We start from the raw sequence: 17,969 nt of genomic DNA on the forward strand, positions 1-17,969 counted from the left end.
ACAAACCACGCACCAGTGCTGCCCTGTGCTGCCACTGCATGGACAGACCTGTCATGTGTTGCCCCTTCTTTTAATTAGTCTCTTCTTCCATGAAACCCCGGGAACGAGACGGAAGGATACAATGTGAACAACCCGCCTATCGTGAGAAACGTCCTCCTTCTTTCATACTGGCTTTGAACCAAACTTGTGAACGTGCACTTTCTCTCCTTAGTCTGAGCTCCATCCCAGAGGCTTCCTTCGTCTCTCATGCCAATAGGCTTCAGGCGGACCAACCCCACACTCCCACTAGATCAAGCTGGGTCACTGAGCATAGCATACAGCTGCGATCACTGCTGTGCTTTTGTCTTTGGTTTTTGTTTTTTTCAAGAGGAATTTCCAGAAGAATATTTTATTCTTACTAGATTTCCCATTTAAGTGTCACCAGACAGATTTATTTGTTAGTTATCCTGAACAGCTTTTACCCCACCATTGAGCAACTGTCAGATTGGCTGGGCGGTGTTCTAATCCGTTGTCACAGAAACAAAAAGGATCCATGTCTCTTCTTGGAATTTTCTTCCCTTGGGGAGGAGGGGGTAGCAGGGATGTTTTGATTTGTATATCTCCGTTCCCATGTAATAATCTTAAGTTTTTAAAACCCTGTCCATAAAACATTGAGGTCACAGTTAATGTAACTGTTGACTTACTAATGGACTGTGGGCAGAACTGTGTTCAAGCCAAAGAGAAATACTTTGATTGACTCTACAGTGACCAAAGTATGTTTGCAGTGGTGCCTGACCTGTCTCTACCAAAACTTTCTTCCCGTTCGTGGGACATACTGTCAATGAAAGGGAACGATAATATGCAATTAGATGTTGGCAGATACTCTGGGCAGTATTTCAATACGCTTTTACACTCTTGCACCCATAATGAGCAAACGAGCACGTAGACTCACGTTGTGGCCGGGTGCCCATTCTCCCACCTAACACGCGTTCTCTTTTCCTGCCTTCCAACATATGTCATCACTACCCCCTAATCTGTGCATCTTTCCTCCCAGTAGACCTCATTCAGTCCCACTCATTTCCAGCATTGATTTCCATCTATCTGCCCATCGCAAATAGCCACTCAGGAAACAGCAACTCAGGAGCCCTGCCCTCCAACGTACACACACATTCCCTCACAATGAGCCAACCTTTCCAAACTGACATTAGCATTGCAACCAACATAAGGAAATGAAACAGGTAATTTAAAAATCCTTGTTAATCTCTTGCAATTACAACCCGTTGTTTTTCTGGTGTTGAAAATTACCTATAGGCAAAGAATCAAGGTCTAACGTAAACATTTGTCAGATTACACCAACGATAATTGACCGAAATGGACGATATTAATTCTGACAGTAAATCTGTCGTATTGCTTTGTCTTGGGTAGCAGAGAGTATAACAATACGGACATCTCCAGTTTTGCACATTCCTTCGTGTGTGGTACACACTTCATAACAATGGACCGGTTCTCCTGGCCACAGGCTAGTGCCTGGGGAAAGGTGGGTTGCTGATCGATACAAGCTGGAATGTGTGTGTCCGCTTGCCTTCAGAGTGTCCCAGAACCCTGACGCCCATGCTGGAAACTTTTCCTGTGTTTCTTTCACTCTAAAAACAGCAAAAGAACATATATTTTCCTTGTTCTTTGCCAAGTAATTCAACAAAGAAGTCCCTTAGGATCCTAATAGAAGATAATTGATTATATGTGCATTTTAGCTGGGGCCTCCTCGAGAAATGGTTTAAACAGAATAAGGCTCACTGTTTACTTATACCTTCTAAGCACGATTGATATAAGCACCATGCTATTTGAGTCTCAAAGAAATCCCACAAGGTGAAGATTATAATTTTCTCTCCTGAAGAAAACTGCATGTTTAAAAGGTTTGTCCAAAAGGCCTCCCAGCCTCACCCCAGCTCCTTCACCACACCATGTGGCCCTAAGAGAAACTTGCTGCTGCCTGCAATCACATACTTGGCAGAAAAAGGCATTTGAAGAAATAATGGCCAAAAAAATCCCTAAATTTGATGAAAGATACTTATTTATAGGTCCAAGAAGCCCAGCAAACTAGAAATGGGACAAATACAAGGAAAAACACACTACCTCGCCAAACTGCAGAAATTCAAAGAGAAATTCTTTTTTTTTTTTCAACGTTTATTTATTTTTGGGACAGAGAGAGACAGAGCATGAACGGGGAAGGGGCAGAGAGAGAGGGAGACACAGAATCGGAAACAGGCTCCAGGCTCTGAGCCATCAGCCCAGAGCCCGATGCGGGGCTCGAACTCCCGGACCGCGAGATCGTGACCTGGCTGAAGTCGGACGCTTAACCGACTGCGCCACCCAGGCGCCCCAAAGAGAAATTCTTTAAGGCAGCCAGAGGGGATGCGGGAAGAAATCTCACAAACACAAGAAAAAAACATGGATTTTCCTCAGAAACATTGGAGGCCAGAACGCAATGGGTGACATTTTAGGAAACAAATAAACAACCCCCCCCCCCAAAATAGCCAATCCAGAATTCTGTATTCAGCAAAAAATATCCTAGGGTTGAAAGAAAGACAATTTTCTAATGAATGAGAATTGAAAGAATTTGTTGCCAGCAGACTTGCCCTAGCATTTCTCAACACTAAAGATGTTCTTTGGGCTAAAGGGAAATTATAATGGATTGAGGCCTGAATCTACAGGAAGGAAAGCATCCTGTCATAATGCTTTTACCAGGTTATTAGACACATTTCTGATACCTGGAGGCAGCATTTTGAGTGGGGAAATAAGTGAGTTAGAGGAAAAAAAGCAGAAACTAAAATATTTTAGAGTTACAAAGCAATGTCATATGTCATAAGGACAGAGGAATCTTTTCTCTTTTTTATACTGTTGAGGATTTTTCCCTAGGTGATAGTTCTCTAATTCTATGACTTTTGCCATACAAACTTTCTATTTTTATCCAATTATTTTTCCTCATGTTATGTCTCCAGTTGCTTTTGTTTTCAGAAAGGTTTTCTTGACCAGGGACTGTGAGTCACTCACACAATATATGATTTTACAACTGCTTTTATAGACAATTATTTCACTTATCCCAGATTTATCAAATGTGTGCAATAAAGGGAGAATATAGACCTCCCCCACCGCATAATCTGTTTACATTTGTTGAATAATGCACCCCTTTACCATTGACTCATGACAAGTTCTCGGTTATATATTAAGCTTGTGTTTTATAGGGTCTACTTCTGAGCCATTCAGGCTCTTACATTTATTTCTTATTAATTATGTATATACCATTTCCTTTGGACAGCTTTATGATATAGCTCAATATCAAGCAGGTAAATTCTTCCCTCTTCCTATTTCTCAATTTCTTCCTCTTCACATGAATTTATTCTTAGAATTATTTCACCACATTTCTTTCCTGCCACACACATAACTCTGGAATGTTGAATGGAATTCCTTTTAAACTACAAATTAATTTGAGAAGAATTTGTACCTTTGCTGTGGTCCATTTTACCACTAGGAATGTAAAATATCTCTTATCTTAATTAAGGCTCAGGCAATGAAATAAAGCTGAGAGCCTGCTAAAATGAGCAAATATAAAAGGAGACACTCCCTCCTGCATTCACATGGGACCCAAGGGAAATATTCTGTCTGTGTTAAGGTGAAAAAGAAATAAAAACCAACATGCATTAAGAAACAATGGAGAAACCTTGACCTTGCTGTTCACTGAAGGGGTAAAAGTCTCTCTTGAGAATTCATAATCTTAGTCTACTCCCCACATAAATTTCGGTGCAAGTTTATACTACCTAGGAGTCTGAACAACCTCAAGCCAGAAATAAATTTAAAGTAGTCCCAAATTAGCAGTGCCTTCCAGGTGCTGGTAAAAGTCAACACGAATCCTTTCCAAAGGAACTCAACCAAAAGCCCAAATAATTCCCACAGACACGTGTATAAGGAAAATAGGAAATTCGTAATAATAACTTAAAAACTCAGCAGAGAAGAAAGCCACCACTAGTGATAGGAGTAGTAAAAGTGATGATTGAAACTGATATACGAAAACTTCAAATACAGAAATATCACATTCACAATAACAAATAGTCATATTTAATGTTATTAAATAAAATGAAATAAAAGTCTGAAAAACATGGAAACCCTAAAAATGAAAAACGTAATCACTGAAACTAAAGACTCAATTGATTGTATCCATAGGATGACTATTATTAAAAACAAACAGGGGCGCCTGGGTGGCGCAGTCGGTTAAGCGTCCGACTTCAGCTCAGGTCACGATCTCGCGGTCCGGGAGTTCGAGCCCCGCGTCGGGCTCTGGGCTGATGGCCCGGAGCCTGGAGCCTGTTTCCGATTCTGTGTCTCCCTCTCTCTCTGCCCCTCCCCCGTTCATGCTCTGTCTCTCTCTGTCCCCAAAATAAATAAATGTTGAAAAAAAAAATTTAAAAAAAAAATCAAACATGGGGCACCTGGGTGGCTCAGTTGGTTAAGCGTCCAACTCTTGGTGTCAGCTCAGGTCAAGATCCCACGGTTTGTGAGTTCAAGCCCCATATTGGGCTACGTGCTGCCAGTGTGGAGCCTACTTGGGATTCTCCCTCTCTCTCACCCTCCCCCACGCACTCTCCCTCCCCCCCCCCACCAAATAAATAAATAAACTTAAGAAAAAAAACAAGGAGCAAATAACAAGTGTTGGCAAGGATAAAGAAATTGAAACCGTCTTGTACTGTTGGTAGGAATGTAACACGGTGCAGCTGCTCTAGAAAACAGACATAGTTCCTCAAAATATGAGACATAGAATTGCCATATGAGGGGCGCCTGGATGGCTCAGTCAGTTAAGCATTGAATTCCTGATTTTGGCCCAGGTCATGATCTTACGGTTTATGAGTTCAAGTCCCACATCGGGCTCTGTGCTGACAGTGCAGGACCTGCTTGGAATTCTTTCTCTCCTTTTCTCTCTCTCCCCTGCCTCACTTGTGCACACTCTCTCTCTCAAAAATAAATAACAAATAAACTTTGAAAAATCAAAAAAAATAATTACCATATGATCCAGCAATTCAATTTCTGGGTATATAACCCGCAAAAATGAAAACTAGGGTCTCAAACAGATATCTGTACACAAATGTTCATAGCAGCATTATTGTCAGTAGCCAAAAGGTAGAAATAAGCCAAGTATCCAGTAACAAGCCAAGTATCCAATATCCAACAAGATAAATAAAATGCAGTACGTACATAGAATAGAATATTCATCAGCCATAAAAAGGAAGGAAAGTCTGATACTAAACAACTAATAAGTCAATGAAGAAATAAAGAAAAACACTGCAAGACAAATTAAAATGAAAATACAACAGTTCAAAGCCTATGGGACCCAGCAAGAGCAGTTCTAAGAGGGAAGTTTATAGCAATACATACCCACCGCAAGAAAAATCTCAAATGATCTAACCTTATACCTAAAGGAACTAAAAAAGAAAAACAAAGCCCAAAATTAGTAGAAGAAAGGAAATAATAAAGATTAAAATAGGAATAAGTGAAACAGAGACTAAAAAAGTAGAAAAAAATCGATGAAACTAAAAGATGGTTCTTTGAAAAGACAAAAATTTGATAAACCTTTAGCCAGACTCATCAAGAAAGAGAGAGGGCCAAAATAAATAAAATCAGAAATGAAAGAGGAGAAGTTACAATTGATACCCCAGAAATACAAAGGATAAGAGACTACTATGAATGATTATATGCCAACGAATTGGAAAACCTACAAGAAATAAATTCTTAGAAACATAGTTTTCCAAGACTGAATCAGGAAGAAAGAGAAAATTTGAACAGACTGATTATTAGCAATGAAATTGAATCAGTAATTTAAAAAAACTCTCAACAAACAAAAGTCCAGGACTTTTCACAAGTGAACCCTACCAAAAATGTAAATACTTAATGCCTATCCTTCTCAAACTATTCCAAATAAATAGAAGGAATGCTTCTAAACTCATTCTACAAGGCCAGAATTACCCTGATACTAAAACTAAACAGATACCACAAAAAAATATTACAGGTCAATATCCTTGATGAGCATTGATGCAAAAGTCTGCAACAAAATATTAGCAAACCAAATTCAAAAATACATTAAAAGGACCATAGTCCATAATTAAATGGGATTATTCCAGATATGCAAGGATGGTTCAATATCTGCAAATCAATCAATGTGATACAATATGTTAACAAAATGAAAGATAAAAATTCATAAGATCTCAATAGATGCAAAAAAAGCATTTGACAAAATTCAACATCTATTTATGATAAAAACTCTCAATAAAGTGGATTTTTAGAGGGAACATACTTCAACATAATAAAGACCATAAATGACAAACCCACAGCTAACATCATACTTAAGCTTTTCCTCTAAAATCAGGAAAAAGACAAGGAAAAAGAAGCCTTAAGGGCAGAACTTTTCAGCAAGCTGAGAAACACATCAAATAGTGGCAGTTCTTAGGGGATGGTCCTTTGGGGGGCTCATTTTGTCCCCTCTATAGCTGCTAGGCTGCTGCTTTTCAGAGCTATTTTATTTAGTTTTCAAGGCCACTGAACAGCTAGGGAGATGTAAATGGGATTAGGTCAAGTTGAAATGTCACAAGATCACTCCATTTACTGAGATTCAGCTGTTTTTCTTGAATAAGCACTCATAAGATTGCTGAAGATTTTAATTTCCAGAGTTTTGGGGAAAAGTTGATTTTGACAGTTTTTGCCACTGTTCTTTGTTTTTCTGGAGGAGTAAAGGTTCAGAGGTCCTTAATTCCCTGTTCTGGAAGCTGCATTCATAATAAGAGAGAGCATTATCTCTGCAAAGCTATTGTCTCCTGATCGATGAATACTACTAAACAAAAGACTTCTGGGACACCTGAGTGGCTCAGTCGGTTAAGTATCTGACTCTTGGTTTCGGCTCAGGTCATGATCTCACAGTTTGTGAGTTTGAGCCCAGCATTGGGCTCTGTGCTGAGAGCACAGAGCCTGCTTGGGATTTTCTGTCTCCCCTCTCTCTCTGCCTCTACCCAACTCATTGTAGCAAAAAAGGTCTACAACTAGATGACCTACAACTGTAGGTCATAAAAGATCAAAAGCAGCTCTGGAAAACAACCAGGAAAAAAGCCAGATTACCTACAAAGAAATGTCAATGAGAGTAAAAAGCTTATTTTTCAGTGACAGTAACATAGTGAATTATTTTCATTGTATTAAGAGACAATAAAGAAGCATCCACAAAGGCAACTTTCAAGGAAATATGGAAAAACATGCCCCAGATGGAATTGTAATGTCTAGGACCAGAAGAAATTGTGAAAAAGATACTGCTAAATATACATAAATATAGATGGCATACAATAAAAAAAAAAAGTAATACCCAATTTGGGGATGAGTGTAACACACTAGAACTAAAATACTGAACAACTGGATGGGTGGTCAGGTTTGAGTGGTGCTTGGGTTAGAGAACAGATATTAGGGCCAGACTGCCTCAGTTGGAATCTTGACTCTGGTACTTCTTATCTAGTACTTACTAATTTGCTTTGGACAACTAACCCACATTTCTGTATGTCTCTATACTTCTCTTAATATGAAGGTAGTATCAGCATTGAGCTCATCGGGTTATTGTGATGCTTAAATTAGTTAATATATGTAAACCACTTAGGACAATGCTTGATATAGAGCAAGTATATTGGCCATGATTCTCAATAAAGCATTCTAAGGTCCTCGTATTGCCAGGTAAAAAAAGCACAATCATGATGACAGACTAACACACCTCTATTGACAGCAATAATCAAGAATATAAAAATACTATCGACAATCTTGTTTTAATTGATTCATTGCAAAACTTTGTACCCACCGAACTCCTACCACAGAGACTTAAAAAAAAATCCATTAGTTTCCAAGATAGTTTCAAGAAGTAGAAATTGAACACATTGAGGAAGGTGCTGCTAGTTGCCTTATCAATGATCAGCCTGCCATTCGTAGGCATGGAACACTGATTTCCTGGATAGTAGCAACGTGTGGAACTAAGGCACTCACTCTCCCAGGTGTCTTTATGGTAAAATGTGGGCATATGACCTAGATCAGATCATTGGGATTCAAGTGGAAGTCATTGGGTTGGATTTCTGGGAAAGCTATCTTAACCTTTATGCCTTTAAAGCGAATATGCCTCCAACCAATATGTTTCTCGTCCTTTGGCTCTGGTGTGTGTGGACACGTATCTTCAAAGCTCCTGCAAGCAGTTGATAACTCTACTTTAGTTCTTGCTTCTTGCTTGTGCAAAGCTTAAAGGTCAGCGAGAGGTGAGAACGTCTGGCCTTCTCAGGTGTTCCTAAGAATGTGCACAACCCTAGGCCTGTACACAGCCATGTACACGTGCATGTAGCCTTTTAGGTTCACAGGAACATGTAGGAGCTTGTCAATGCCCCTCCCCACCCCTGCCGCCCATGGACTTTATTTTAAATAATCTTTATTCAAGGAGATTTCACTAAAAATTTCTATGACTTTAAAAATGGACTCCGATGAGTTGTTTCCTGAAATTGGCCAAAAAGAACAACAAAGTGGATTTTCTATGTCAGACATCAAAAGACTTTAAAACTACAGTAACTATAATAGGGTGCCATTATTGCTGACATACGTAGCATAATGGGGAAAAAAAAGCCCAGAAATACACACACACACACACACACACACACACACACACACACATTTTGTATATTTTAAATCATATTTATGTAAAACTATAAAGGTATTTAATAAGCTTAGCCTGGGGAAGGAATTTTTTGAGGACAAAAGGAAAACAAGAAAACATAAAGACAAATCTTGACAAGTTGACTATATAAAAGTTAAGCACTTTTTTATACCAAAGGGCATCACAAATGACATTAAAGACAACAGGCTGAGTGGCAATTCTTGTAAAATATGCAACAGAAATTCAAATGAAATAATTGGATCCTACTTTGAACACGTTAGATTGGCAAAGGAAAAATTTCAGAGATTGGTAGTGCCGTGTTAATGTGGACGTGAAGACAATCCGTCTCTTTCACTGCTAGGGAGAGTGCAGATTGTTTGGGGGGGGGGGGGCAATTTGCAGGATCTAATATAATCTTAAATGCGTGTCACCTGAATTTTAACCCACATTTGCACCGAATATTCTGTGCTGCAGAATATTCACATGCGCACAAAGGTGGATATGCATGAAGCTGTTTATTCAGTACTGCTTGTGACAGTCCCCAGCAGGGAACTTGAACGTCCATCAGTACTGTGTGAAGAGCGGGAGAGAGGGAAGGAGTTACAGAAAGAAGACAAAAAAGAGACTTCAATAAAGATTCAAATGTCTTTACTGTGTTTTGGGGCAATGAACTTTTTTTCTCTATTCCTTTTTTTTTTTTTTTTTTTGGTGACCCAGAATGATGACGTAACGACTTGGCATCATGGGCAACCATACCACAAGAGAGACTCCTATCTTGCATCGAATATACTTCTATGTGATTTACATTTTTCAAGCGATTTGAAAACAACAAAATAGCAAGCTACAGAGCTGCGTATAGGTTCCCAATGGGGTAAAAAGAACTCCGCGGAAACAGATACACATTTGTTCGCCTACACCAGTCTGAGAAAAACACACAAGCGTTACCGGTGTCTGCCTCCTGGGAGGGTGGGGAGGTGGCGGGCGACGGAGCGGAGGGCTTTGCGCACGTGGGCTGCACTTCCGGCGGACGTTTCCACGAGGTATGTTTCACTGCTGAAATTTAAAAAAAACGAAAACGAATAAAATAACAAACACAAAGGGAACGGCGGTCGCCCCGAAGCTCAGAAGGAAGGCCAGGAGGTCTTTGAAGACCGGGGAAGCGTGAGCAGGCAGGCGTGACCGCAAAGGCCCCAGAGAGCATGGTGACGTGATGACGGGGTGACGCAGGGGGCGCTGAGCTCCGTCTGCGAGCGCGAGCAGGGCATGCGCTCAAGGTCAGGGCGTGGGGGGGGGGGGGGTGGACGTCGAGGAAGAGACGTGATCGACAAGGCAGAGCGTGACATGGTGTGTCTGGGAGACGGGAGACAAAAGTTGGCTTTCCGCTGGAAGAACTCGGAGCAGGTACTGAATAAATACCACCCGGGGGGTGAATGAAGGTGTTCTCATTTTTAGGAGTGTACCCCTAAACTATGTGGGTGATTCTACTTCTGTGAAAAACAGAACAGCGTTCTTCAGTTGGAAACATTCTTTAGGGGCGCCTGGGTGGCTCAGTGGGTGAAGTGTCCGACTTGGGCTTAGGTCGTGATCTCACGGTGTGTGAGTTCGAGCCCTGCCTTGGGCTCTGTGCTGATGGCTCAGAGCCTGGCGCCTGCTTCGGATTCTGTGTCTCCCCCTCTCTCTGCCCCTCCGCCTCTCGTGCTCTTGTCTCTCCCTTCTCAAAAATAAATTTTTTAGGGGCGCCTGGGTGGCGCAGTCGGTTAAGCGTCCGACTTCAGCTCAGGTCACGATCTCGCGGTCCGTGAGTTCGAGCCCCGCGTCGGGCTCTGGGCTGATGGCCCGGAGCCTGGAGCCTGTTTCCGATTCTGTGTCTCCCTCTCTCTGCCCCTCGCCTGTTCATGCTCTGTCTCTCTCTGTCCCAAAAATAAATAAACGTTGAAAAAATAAATAAATAAATAAATAAATAAATTTTTTAAAAAAGAAAAGAAACGTTCTTTACACCCTGCCCCTAGGCCTGCTACCTATGCCTCGGCTCCTGTGTGATTCCTAATGAATGACCCTTGGAGGCCGTTGCATCTCTTTATCTCTAGTATTTTATAGTTCTGCCGCAGGGCTGGGGATCTAACGTTTGCCAGAGGACAGAGCAGAGGGTGTGAGAGAAGAGAAATGTGTATCTGATAAATTCAACTGTGATATTAACGTGATATTACTTTGAAGGAGACTGACGTGAGAAAATCGCCTGGTCAACATGCTATTTGTATAAAATACCCTTAAAAACCCATACAAAAATCTGTACAGTCTCTCTGGACGTGACACAGAAAAAAATCGCAAGGATGCGTGCTGAGTTAAAACCAAGTAAACTGGAAGGAATTTGTGTTTGGGGGGAGAGAGACGTCATATACCTTGGACTTAAGAACAGCCAGGCTCTTGCTGAAGGAGACACATGTGGTATCTATTGTGCTGTGTCGCTTCTTATTCCCCGTGAGTAAGATTAAATAATTATTTTCTTTGCTCTTCAAAATTCCTCTCTGGTTGTTCTTTTTTTCTGGTGCAGCTGGGCAGCATATTCTGATCCACAGAAAGCGATACTGGGGGCCACGTCTTCCTTTCCCACTGCCTTCTCCGCACAGGTGAGTGGCTTTGAAGTTCCGGGCCACGAGGTCATAAAGCTCACTAAGCTAGACATATTTCTCGGAAGATACGTATGTCATGGCAGCTTCTTAGGTGGCTGGCTTTTATACACAGCTGTGCGGTTTGGGGACCATTTTGCTCTCGCACCTGTCATCCTGTCCAACCAGAAACAGTCCTACCTTGATTCTCAAAGTGAACAATTTGCGGTTTTAAATTGGGTGGCTCAGTTGGTGGCTCAGTTGGTGGCTCAGTTGGTTAAGCGGTCGGTTCTTGATTTCAGCTCAGGTCATGATCTCACGGTTTGTGAGATCGAGCCCTGTGTGGGGCTCTGCCGTGGAGCCTGCTTGGGACTCTCGGGACTCTCTCTCTCCCTGTCTCTCTGCCCCTCCCTCTCTCTCACTCTGTCTCAAAATCAATAATAAGATAAACATTTAAAAAATATAATAGGGAAAGCTAAAAAATAAAACCGACATGAGAAGAAGTCAGTGAGATTTCATTAAATATATCTGGATGTTAGTGCACATCAAAGCACCAAATATTTGAGATGCCTCCTGTGAGAACCAGTAAATATAACCAATGATCTTCATATGATGAGATCATATTGCCAGAAATTTTGGGGTCATAGCAGATGATCTTTCTTTTTTTTTCTAATTTTTTAAAAAAAATTTTTTTTTCAGCGTTTATTTATTTTTTTTGGGACAGAGAGAGACAGAGCATGAACGGGGGAGGGGCAGAGAGAGAGGGAGACACAGAATCAGAAACAGGCTCCAGGCTCCGAGCCATCAGCCCAGAGCCCGATGCGGGGCTCGAACTCCCGGACCGCGAGATAGTGACCTGGCTGAAGTCGGATGCTTAACCGACTGCGCCACCCAGGCGCCCCTTTTTCTAATTTTTTTTAATGTTTATTTATATTTGAGACAGAAAGAGTACACAAATGGGGGGGGGGGAAGGGTCAGAGAGAGAGGGAGGCACAGAATCCGAAGCAAGCTCCAGGCTCTGAGCTGTAGGCACAGAGCCCGACGGGGGGCTCCAACCCACGAGCCGTGAGATCATGACCTGAGCCTAAGGAAGACGCTTAACCGGCTGAGCCACCCAGGTGCCCCAGAGGGTCTTTCCTTTTATTTATTTATTTATTTATTTATTTATTTATTTAAATTTTTTAATGTTTATTTCTGAGAGACAGAGAGAGACAGTGTGAGTGGGGGAGGGGCAGAGAGAGAGGGAGACACAGAATCCAAAGGAGGCTCCAGGCTCTGAGCCGTCGGCACAGAGCCCGACTCGGGGCTCCAACTCACAAACCGCGAGATCATGACCTGAGCCGGAGTCGGACACTTAACCACCTGAGCCCCCCAGGCACCTCAGACAGCCTTTCCTTTTAAAAGGTGAATTTTCAGGAAGAATTTCGAGTCTAGTCAATGGCATGGACCTGAGAACTCTTCTACCAAGTGGTAGTAATGATTCCCTTTGAGGTTTTGACAGCCCCTCCCCCCCCGCCCCCCCCCCCTGCCTCTTAAGTTTCATTCATTTCTAATGTCCAATCCAGCTTCCAAATTCCAAATGCCGTCCTTCTGTGATAGACCTGACCTTGTCTCTGAGCCCAGGGCAGCAAATGAACACAACAGAATATTATTCAGCAGGGCTGCAATTATGAGAATACATAGCCCTGGCAAAGGTTCAGAGAAGAAGCGTTCTCGTGTACTGCCACTAGGTGCGTGCATTGCTACAATTTGGTTTGCACAGCAGGGAGACAGTATCTGGTACACTGGATAACTCACACGTCCCTAATCTCGAAGAAGCAGGGCACCGACGGAAGCAAGCAGAAAGCAACTCGTTTCTCTCTCCTCAATGGCCCTTCAAGCCTCTGGTGTGATTCTTTTTCCTCCTCCCTAGCTAAATTTGCAGGCATACCTTTTTCCGTCCCTTGCAAAAAAAAGTCTCTGGTCGCTTTTATTCACAACGTTTAAAACGCTCAGTCCTGTGTAAAAGTCAAAATTCTGGATTTTGCGTGAAGCTTCTCCCTGCGCCAGGCAGGCGCGGCAGAGGGAGAGGAGGGGCGGGCGGGCCGCTGGTCTTCTTCCTGCCCGCCTCCACCCCTGGCCCAGGCTGGAGGTAGGGAAGGGGAGGTAAGGATGAGGAGGCCAGGCAAGGCGTTGCTTGTCTGCTACTTGCCGTTAAAAAGTGGGGGAGGTGAGGGGGATGCTCTTTGGGCTTGGTAGATCCTTAGAGGCGATGTTTCTCTTCCCATGGAGCACTTTCCTCGAGGTTTGGCCACTAGGAACCCCCAACTGCTACTTCTGCGATGTGCGGAGTGCCACCCGCATGGGCCACTTTAAGTGTCCTCCTCTGCCTGGGCAGTGTCTTCCACATTTACTGCGTGTTCGTAGATGCCCATCGCTCCCCCAGGCGCCTCTCTGAGCAGGATTCAAACTTCCTCGAGGCTCCCCCTGTCCTGCACGTGCCGCATCTAGTCCACGGGAAACACCCACACTCTCTTGTCTCCGCTGACGGTGGAAGGGAGGCGCAGGGCAGAGGCAACTTACTACTTTGCTGTCTCAGGCGACTGCCGTCAGCCTCTTGACTGCAGAGTCTGAAACCAGCTCATCATGACCTCATATTCCAAGGGACACATACGGAGTTCTCATGGTGGTCCCCTGAAGCCCCTCACTAGCTTGAGGTGGGGGAGACACATCCTGCAGTGTTCCCCTTGGGGTGACAAGAAGGACAGTGCCACGGCTGTCCAAGAATGCTCTGCACAGAGAGTGTCTCTTAGCCCGGCTTCTTCTATCCCCACTCCTGACTTTTTTTTTTTTTTTTTTCCCAGAGATAGCATGAATGGGGAAGGGGCAGAATGAGAGGGAGACAGAGAATCCCAAGCTGGCTCCACACTGTCAGCACGGAGCCCAATGCTGGGCTCGAACTCACAAAACTGTGAGATCATGACCTGAGCTGACACCAAGAGTTGGATGCTTAACCAGCTGAGCCACCCAGGTGCCCCATCACTCTTGACTCTTAAGTGAATGTTGGCCAAAAGAATTTGACCACCACCTTTGCAATTCCTGTACATACATTGGTAGGACCTCTGTGAAATATGAAAAAGCCCACCATCTCTTTTTCTCAGACTCTTGGGGCCTCTGGTTAAAATCGAGTCCTGTTTACCTCTTGTCAATTGACATCCCCTTTGACTTAGCCCTTTTAGGGAATCTAGTCTATAGAAATAGAAGTACTGATGTACAAAGATATTTATAAGGGCAGCGTTTATAGTGGAAAAAAGAGAAAGAGGGAGGGAGGGAGGAAAAGGAAAGAAAACTTAACCTCTGTCTGTAAAGGAATGGGGAAATGCTTGATTGAATCCAGTATGTTTAGGGCACTTGGGTGGCTCAGTCAGTTAAGCATCCGACTCTTGATTTGGGCTCAGGTCATGATCTGATGGTCGTGCGATTGAGCCCCGTGTGGAGCCTGCTTAAGATTCTCTCTCTCCCTCTCTCTCTGCCCCTCTCCCACTCAAGTGTGCATGCACATTCTCCCTCTCTCTCTCTCTCTCTCTCTCTCTCTCTCTCCCCCCCGTCAGAAAAAAAAATCACAATGTGTTTGTTTAATGGAATATTATATATCCATTAAAAATAATGAGTTATACTCTCAGTTATCTGAAGGGATATATATTCTCTATTATTTGTGGGGAATAAAGGAGGTTTCAGAGTGATGTATATAGTGTGTTTCGTTTCTGAAGAAACACTAGTCATTTGTATATGTCTGTGTGGGTGTAGAGGAGGGTGGAGAAGGACAAATAAAGTATTTAGAATGGCCACCTTAGTGGGTGATAATGACAGCAAGAAGGGGGGAGCGTCATCATTTTGAAAATATGTTGTTAAATTGTTTTGCATATTATGCAAGCATATATAATCTGGCCATTAAAGAGTGATGTTATAAAGAAAAATTAGAGGAAGAGAACTGAAATATGAAGCACAAACTATAAGAAGAAGGCACCCAGAAAACGTTATGGGTTCTAAAAAATCTTCCAGGAAGAGATAATTCCCATGTTATAAAAGCGATAGCAGAGCATAGGAAAAATGGAAACCTCCCGATTTAATTTTTGGACGCTAGATTTACCAAGATAACAAAACTGAAAAAGAAAATTAGGCTGATTATTCATGCAAAAATCTGAAACATTTGCAAATTGAATCGGTATATTGGAAGGATAAGGCAAGGTGATCGAGTTGAATTATCCTGGTAACAGAGGTAGCTTAACAGGAGAAAATCTGTTAATATAATTCACAACCTTAACAGATGAACGGAAGAAACTATAGGTACTGAAAAATAATTTGATAAAATGCGGCAGTAATACCTATTAGAAAAAAAAAAAAAAAAGCTTGTTAGTAAATTAGGAATGTAAGGATCTTGCCAGCAGGTGATCCCATCGTGCTGCTCTATTCCTTGTGCCCTGAAGTCCAGTCTTCACTCATCTGTGTAGACAGGACAAGCACTTCCTCTCCTTGGCTGCATCCTCTGCTCCCATGCTGAGACTGACTAGCAGGAACCTCAGCAAGAAGACTGAGGGGAGGAGAGGAGTGAGTTCAAGGTATCTGTTCCTCAGTCTCCATCCCCCCCAGGTCACTGGAACTGTCACTGTGCCTCTCAGGGCAGTGGACTCCCCAGGACTCTTTGGGTTCCCATAATTGCTCCCTCCACTGTTTTTTGACTGACTTTGAGTTGCTGAATGTGCCTCTCTCCAAAGCCCTAGGTAGGTACATTTCTCTTTGCGGTACTGTGGCACCCAAATCTTTGTAAATACAGATTCTCTTTATTCGCGGTTCTATAAAGTCACCAAGAACACTGAATTAGGGAATACTGAACCGTTGCTCCTAGGGGAAGGACAGGGTTAGTTTCCAGGAAGACTTTGCTCACAACATTTTTGTCAACTGGTCAACACAGAACCGTGTTTTACCTGTGTTTTCTGTTTAAAGGCACCTTATCGAATATATGCCATTGATGCGCAAACGTGGAACTCAGGGCCAGCAGCACTATAACGTGTGCCTGAATGAAGCTTATCTCACGCACAGATTTTCTCTATAAGGCACGTTGCAGCTATTGTGGGTTTCAGAACACCAGACAGCACTTCAGCACTATGCTTGGGGGCCATTTTAAACAGCAAAATTGTCGACAAAAATACAAAAAAGGTGTCGCCGTCACTCATCATCAGGGAAATACATATCAAAACCACACTGAGATGCCACCTCACACTGGTCAGAGTAGCTAAAATGAACAACTCAGGAAACAACAGATGTTGGCGAGGATGTGGAGGAACGGGAACCCTCTTGCACTGTTGGTGGGAATACAAACTGGTGCAACCGCTCTGGAAAACAACGTGGAGGTTCCTCCAAAACTTAAAAATAGATCTACCCTACGATCCAGCAATAGCACTGCTAGGCATTTACCCGAGGGATACCCAAGAGTGCTGATACAGAGGGGCACGTGTACCCCAATATTTATAGCAGCACTTTCAACAATAGCCAAATTCTAGAAAGAGCCAAAATGTCCATCAACTGATGAATGGATAAAGAAGATGTGGTTTATATATACAACGGAATACTACCTGGAGAAAGAATGAAATCCTGCCATTTGCAGCGACGTGGATGGAACTGGAGAGTATTATGCTAGGTGAAATAAGTCAGTCAGAGAAGGACAGATATCGTATCATACAAGTTTTCACTCATATGTGGATCTTGAGAAACTGAACAGAAGACCATGGGTGAAGGGAAGAAAAAAAATTATTTACAGAGAGGGAGGTGAACCATAAGAGACTCTCAAATACAGAGAACGAACTGAGGGTTGACGAGAGGTGGGAGAGAGGGGGGGAAATGGGCGATGGGCATTGAGGGGGGCACTTGTTGGGATGAGCACTGGGTGTTGCATGTAAGCGATGAATCACAGGAATCTACCCCCAAAACCAAGAGCACACTTTACACACTGTACGTTAGCCAATTTGACAAATTATATTTAAAAAAAAAATGTCATTTGTTTGCAGTATGAGAGCTGAAACAAGAATGCAGTGTGGCCTTGCCAGCTTCCGCTGGAAGGGTGCACGTCAGTTACAAATTTTTTTGCCACTCTACACGTGTGTAGACGTGCAAAAGCACCACAAGTATTGATTTTCGGGTTACAAATACATTTTAACAAGCAGGCGAATTTGCAGATATGACTCATGAACAATGAGGATTGACTCTAGTCCCTTTATAAACAAATCCTTCTCAGATTATGATACTTCAAAATGCCATGGGTTTCTTACTGGAAGTCTGATTTTATAGATGTATATGCCAGAGATCTCCTGCAAATGCCCCATCAGATGATGAAAAATTAGAAGTATTCCTATTAAAAGAACAAGGAAAGGCTGCTGTGGCATTCATTGTGCTAGAAATCTTCAGCCAGTGTGATAAGAAAGCGAAATAAGATATAATATTGGGCAGGAAAGACAAAAATGTCTTTGACATAGGATGACATGATTATCCACCCATAAAATCCAAGCGATTACACTGAAACCTATTTGACCAATGGAAGTGTATCAGTGTGGCCGGGTGTAAAATCGACATATCAAAAGTAATAGCTTCCCTGTATGCTAACGCAGAGCAATTAGAAAATGTAATTGAAAAAAAAAAAACCA

The 17,969-nt window shown here is 42.6% G+C and overlaps 1 protein-coding gene and 1 long non-coding RNA gene across 2 annotated transcripts in view; one reads left to right on the top strand and one right to left on the bottom strand.

Annotated features, from left to right (window-relative positions):
• The window catches only part of SLC7A1 (solute carrier family 7 member 1), a 105,670-nt gene extending 94,369 nt beyond the window's left edge, over positions 1-11,301 (bottom strand). The window contains exons 1-2 of the mRNA XM_047851820.1: positions 11,086-11,301; positions 9,632-9,739 (exon numbers count right to left, since the gene is read on the bottom strand). The gene's annotated coding sequence lies outside the window, so the exon portion shown is untranslated. The remainder of the gene's footprint in view (positions 1-9,631; positions 9,740-11,085) is intronic.
• Positions 10,009-16,451, top strand: LOC125161787 (uncharacterized). Its single transcript, XR_007150756.1, has 3 exons — positions 10,009-10,087; positions 11,238-11,313; positions 16,276-16,451. It is a non-coding gene; the product is annotated as an uncharacterized LOC125161787 (long non-coding RNA).
• The last annotated feature ends 1,518 nt before the right edge of the window (positions 16,452-17,969 follow it).

This window comes from Prionailurus viverrinus, chromosome A1 (assembly GCF_022837055.1).
Source record: "Prionailurus viverrinus isolate Anna chromosome A1, UM_Priviv_1.0, whole genome shotgun sequence".
NCBI classification, from domain to species: domain Eukaryota; kingdom Metazoa; phylum Chordata; class Mammalia; order Carnivora; family Felidae; genus Prionailurus; species Prionailurus viverrinus.